The sequence below is a fragment of the Electrophorus electricus genome, chromosome 15 (assembly GCF_041902795.1).
Source record: "Electrophorus electricus isolate QZ-2024a chromosome 15, ASM4190279v1, whole genome shotgun sequence".
NCBI lineage: Eukaryota > Metazoa > Chordata > Actinopteri > Gymnotiformes > Gymnotidae > Electrophorus > Electrophorus electricus.
In genome coordinates this window covers 6,064,572-6,070,571 of record NC_137511.1, presented here as the reverse complement: position 1 = coordinate 6,070,571, position 6,000 = coordinate 6,064,572, and positions in this window count along the sequence as shown.

Here is a 6,000-nt window from a genome sequence, read left to right as displayed (position 1 = left end):
ACTCCATACATCTCACTACATTTTCCACTGTAATTTGTTGGGTTTTCTTTTCTGCTCTGCCTTCAGCCTACTCTGTGAGCTCCACTTGTGGCATTTGGCCCTTGGGGACCCTCCCTAACCGTAGCAAGCAAATGCTTTGTGAAGACAGAGGATTGGTGCCGTAATGTTCATGATATGTTATCTTAGCATCAGATCCAGGTTGACGCTGTGTTCGAAGGCAGCCAAAATGGAAAACACCTGCAACAATCTTGGTGATTTTCTGTCTGAACATCTGGTTTCATCTGAACTGGATGCAGACGGCAGATCATTCTGAATGCCCTGTCCATCTCTCCAGATCATTTTTAATGCCCTGTCCATCTCCCCAGCACTCACTCGTCTCTTCCTTTACCTCATCCCATTTTTTTTCTTTATTCGAATATCATATGGAACATTCCTTTCTCACTTTTGATGAGGACAGACCAAAAAAGAAAAAACTCTGAATACCTCCACAGCAGCAGCGATGATTGATAGAGATGTAGCTGTTTTCATCTCTAAATGTTGGACAAAATAAACAGCCATAAATCTAGCAGTGTGCATGTGGGGAGACTGGCCCAGGAGAAACCAGTGAAGAAATCCGTGAAAACTTTATGGCAGAAGCAACATTAATGGCTTTGGATGGTTTCTGCGACTCAGTGGGATAAGACAAAGCACTGATGCCAGCAAATGCTGATTGCATTTGTCTCCCATGATAGACTGATCCCTCTTTAAGGAATACCTGAACCCACAGTCTGGCATACCAAACAGCTTACATTTACACAGTGATGTAACTTATTTAACATATGGCTATAATATCAAAACAATTATTCATTTTTTTATCCAATGAAAAGGAGAAAAATGAGAGTGTCCCTGGTGTGGCTTAGAATACGGACAGACCATTTTTTGTTCTGTGCCGTTAGGGCGTCAAGCCACAGACTCTGAAAAGGGGGAGAAAGCTTTTTTTTAACATTTACTATTTATCCTCGGGTTTTAATGGAGCACCCCCACCCCCCACCCCACACACAGCTGTTAATGTAGCTCTGTGCACCTCGAACCGTCACTTGCATTCAGTTTCAACTCACGCTGTGTTTTTATTGTTCTGTGCAAAGCAATGTATTCATAAGGTCTCAGAGGCAACAGACTCAGAACAGAAATGAAGTTAGGGAATAGAAGACCTGTGCAGCACTGCGGGTAGAGTAGTGTTGATATAGTAGTGTTGGTATAGTAGTGTTGGTATAGTAGTGTTGATATAGTAGTGTTGGTATAGTAGTATCGATATAGTAGTGTCGGTATAGTAGTGTTGGTATAGTAGTGTCGGTATAGTAGTGTCGGTATAGTAGTGTTGGTATAGTAGTATCGATATAGTAGTGTCGGTATAGTAGTGTTGGTATAGTAGTATCGATATAGTAGTGTCGGTATAGTAGTGTCGGTATAGTAGTGTCGGTATAGTAGTGTTGGTATAGTAGTGTTGGTATAGTAGTATCGATATAGTAGTGTCGGTATAGTAGTGTCGGTATAGTAGTGTCGGTATAGTAGTGTCGGTATAGTAGTGTCGGTATAGTAGTGTCGGTATAGTAGTGTTGGTATAGTAGTGTCGGTATAGTAGTGTTGGTATAGAAGTATTGGTATAGTAGTGTCAGTATAGTAGTGTCGGTATAGTAGTGTTGGTATAGTAGTGTGGGTATAGTAGTGTGGGTATAGAAGTATTGGTATAGTAGTGTCAGTATAGTAGTGTCGGTATAGTAGTGTCGGTATAGTAGTGTGGGTATAGTAGTGTGGGTATAGTAGTATTGGTATAGTAGTGTCGGTATAGAAGTATTGGTATAGTAGTGTCGGTATAGTAGTATTGGTATAGTAGTGTTGGTATAGAAGTATTGGTATAGTAGTATCGGTATAGTAGTGTTGGTATAGTAGTATCGGTATAGAAGTATTGGTATAGTAGTGTCGGTATAGTAGTATCGGTATAGTAGTGTTGGTATAGTAGTGTGGGTATAGTAGTGTTGGTATAGTAGTGTGGGTATAGTAGTGTGGGTATAGTAGTATCGGTATAGTAGTGTCGGTATAGTGGTATCGGTATAGTGGTGTCGGTATAATAGTGTTGGTATAGCAGTATCGGTATAGTAGTATCGGTATAGTAGTGTTGGTATAAGGAGCATATGATGGAAAGTGTGGAAGATTTATTTCTGTGTGGAAAACAAGCATGTAGAATCCATCTTATTTCCACAGGTGGAGCAAAAAGAGACTAATTCCATTTTCCCCCAATTTCTAATATAGTATGGTTTGTGACATAATTGTTAAATCATTCAATTGCTAATGTATAGAAAATCTTTCAGCCATCTTGATCTACTCTTCCCTGATTTGAATGGAGATATTTGAATGGAGATGAAAAATAAACATTGTATGTTCTATATTGTCCATATTCATCCTTTTCTTCCTCTTTCTAAAAACATTCCACTTCTGGTCCGTCTTTATTTGTAATTAAAGAGATAAAATTAGTCTTATGGCTATATGGTCATCACATCTTTATTTCAATAAATCACAGTGTTTGATACAAAACCAAAATAACCTCAATAGCACAATGTATTGTTCTTGAAGAAACGCAACACTCCAGTGTGAAACATGAACGTGTGAAACATGTAAGGCCAAGTTTGGAGGAAATGTTGGCCTGGAAAAGTTTGTTCTCGGTAGTCTCCCAGCTTCCTCGAGAGAGCTCTTTTTAAAATGATCTCTTCCATCAAAGCCTGGCTGAGTTTCGCTGTGTGGAAATGCTTTGGCATGACTACACGCTTTCATGATTACTTCATAAATCCAGCACAACGAGTAAACAGAGTTATGATGATTGAATCCAAAGCTCCTGGAGTGGCCAGAGCCCTATGACTCTTGCATCAGAAATCATTCCTCTGTTGAGAAGATGATCTGTTATAATCTTAAAACAAAAGCAAAAGATATTCCTACCAACGCAGGCATCTTATTGCAATTAAAGTTCAAATCCTCATAGGCTGGCCTGATTTGACTACTGCATGTTCACATATCCTGCTGCAGATTATTCACCAGACTACAAAAACACAAAAACAAGTATATAAAACAAGTATGGAAAAACAACAAAAAGAGTATGTACATACAGAATGTCCAGGCCACACTGTAGGCAAGCATTTAAATAGTGGACTGTATTGTTGAAAATGAAGTGATGACCCTCAAATTTCACAAAACTCATGATGCTACTGGTTTGTAAATAGCTAAATAATAATAACGCAGCTACTTATCAAGAACATTTACAAATACAGATAATCACAAAATCCGAGCCTGTACTTATGTCACCTGAACACATTCATGCACACATGCATCAGCTTATGGAGAAATCCTATGCTGAAAGACTGAAAGAATTTATGTATTTAAGCAGCAGGTTTATTAGCACTGAAACCAGAAATGTGAAGGAGCAAGGAGAAAAAATAAAAGTGTCAAAAGAGAAGATGGGTAATACCGTATCATCTTATAAAATGTGATTTATAGCTTGAAAATTAAAGCCCAATTTCTCATCACGAAAGCCAGGAAGTCTGAACTCGAAGAAAAAGAGAAGCAAATGAGTTCAGCCAGCACTGCTCTGTGGGGCTTGGGCCTACTGTGGGTGTCGGGATCGTTCTTCTCGACACACATTCTAAGCGAAGTGCTGGTCAGCTGGGAGCTTGAAACATGTTAAAGTAATCATGATCTGGATGTACACCCTGCTACTGCTTGGTGGAGAGGAGCTCGTGTTCCTTATGGGGTATTCTAGCTCTCTCTAAAGGCTGTACCTGACTTGTAATTTTAGGAGCCGAAAAACAGATTTTATGCATACATGCAAGTCTGGCATCTGGAACAATGTCTATAACGATAGCTTTCTGCAATGCATGTCCTGAAAGAAGTACTGCATGCAATTAAGGTACTTGACTTGTAATTGGAAGGTTGCTGGTTCAAGCCCCACCACTGCCAAGTTGCCACTGTTGGGCCCCTGAGCAAGGCCCTTAACCCTCAGTTACTCAAGTTGTACTCAGTCATAATTGTAAGTCGCTTTGGGTAAGAGTGTCAGCTAAATGCTGTAAATGTAAATACTCCCAGGAGCTCCCAGAATGATGATTCCCAGAAATGCATGCACAGAAATCTCTGGTCCTATTGCAAACCCCTAAAAACTCCAGGCTTTGGGTGCTGTGGTTGCAATTTACTTTCGGTGAACGCAAATATGGAAAGGTGCATGCATAAACTAATAAAAACTGTTAACTGACCCATATCTATTACAAGAGTGCTATATAGTTGCATAGGAAAAGCATGTTCCATTTGTGGGGCCAAAAGGAAAGCGGGGGGGGCAGCTGACTTTAGGATGAGCTAAGGCTTCTTGAAAAGTCATTATGAGTCCGTAGCATGCTGATCAGGGGGAGACTCCCTGTTGGGTGAGAAAAGTGCTGATGTACTTGTTGTCTCATTTAGCGTAAAAGCTGCACAACATAAATGCAACCGAAATCCAAATCCAGATGGGCTCTTGTCAAGATCAGTTGCTTCGGGTCCAATCAGAACTATTTACTCTGCTTTTGCTGCAGGGAATGAAACTGTTTCTGGACGGCCAGACTCATTGGTACTGAGTGCCCTATGCAGTTAAACTGCACTTAACCCAATGATACAGTTTCCTGTCACATGGTTTAAAGAGAGTTGGACTTCATGTGGTAGCAGTAAGTTTACTGTAATTTATTTGAATGACCTCGTTCTTGGCCTTAAATTATGGTTAACTACCATGCCATATGCAGTATTATTGTGTACATGTGTATGCTGTGTGCAACGTAAGTGTCTTTGATCAAAACCTGACATTCTTTTTTGAAACGTATTTGTCTGGGGATCTACTATAAGTATGAATTACCTGTTCAGTATCATCACTAAAAGTGCGTGTTTGTGTGAGCTTTGTGTTTTTCACTTCTTATGCTTTCAAATATTTTAAAAAGAAATGCTTTGGCTCCTTTTATGTCCAGAAGGAGAGTGAAATAAAATTTTATGCCAAATAAAACCAGCCTAATATTTTATTAGTTTTGAGGAGGTTTGAGTAATCACAAAAATTCACATAAATACTGCATGTGTTTAAATTAGTAGTCATGCCTAGTCAAGGAGGTTTACAGGAATATTTTAGTTAGCAATCAAGTTAATTCTTGCCATCATTATACTGACTTTTGATATGAGGTGATGGTCATTTGACAGTCCAGATGTTACCACAAAAATGTTGTTATAGTCTCAGACGAATCTACTTAATTGTAAGGTGTGCTACTGATCCTGACTGGATCAGAGCTGGATTCCTTAGACCATTAGTGCAAATCATTACGGATTGTACTGTTGTCGGAAGAAGTGCTTTGATACAGCTGCAGTGGGCTTTCTTTGGAATGTCTTTTTCCTTCGATTTTACTTCAAACATCTGGATGATCAAATGAAAGTGTTGGATTTATGAGGACATCGACCTAAATCACTGAGAGTTTTCCCCGAGCAGTCATGTGCAAGCCTCCTGCTACAGAGCACTGGATAAAGAGGCAGGCTTCAACAGCGCCTTTTCTCAAAACAGGTGCACACCATTTAGATATATGTGCCCTTCTGAGTCAAATATGTATAACACAAAGATGAAAGGAAGTGAACATAAGTAAAGCTGCAGTTGTATGATTTCCAGGAAAGATGAACTTGACCGGAATGGTTGTAAAGTAGTGCTCAGTAGCACGGTCTCTTCCCCCTGTGTTTTTTTACAAGCTTGCTGTATTCCACTTGTACCACAGCATTGCCAGCACACTGGGTTTCTGCACTGTACTGTCCGTTTAAAACAGCTATTTGCTACCAGGGCACGCTCCACCCTATGTGTCACAATTGGATCTGATGTGTTATTCACTGTTAGATGACGTTTATCTACAAGAAGCACATGCATGTGCAGTCTTAGGTTAATATAAGAGGGCTTGCACAGTACACATATGATAACAGTCAGTGTTG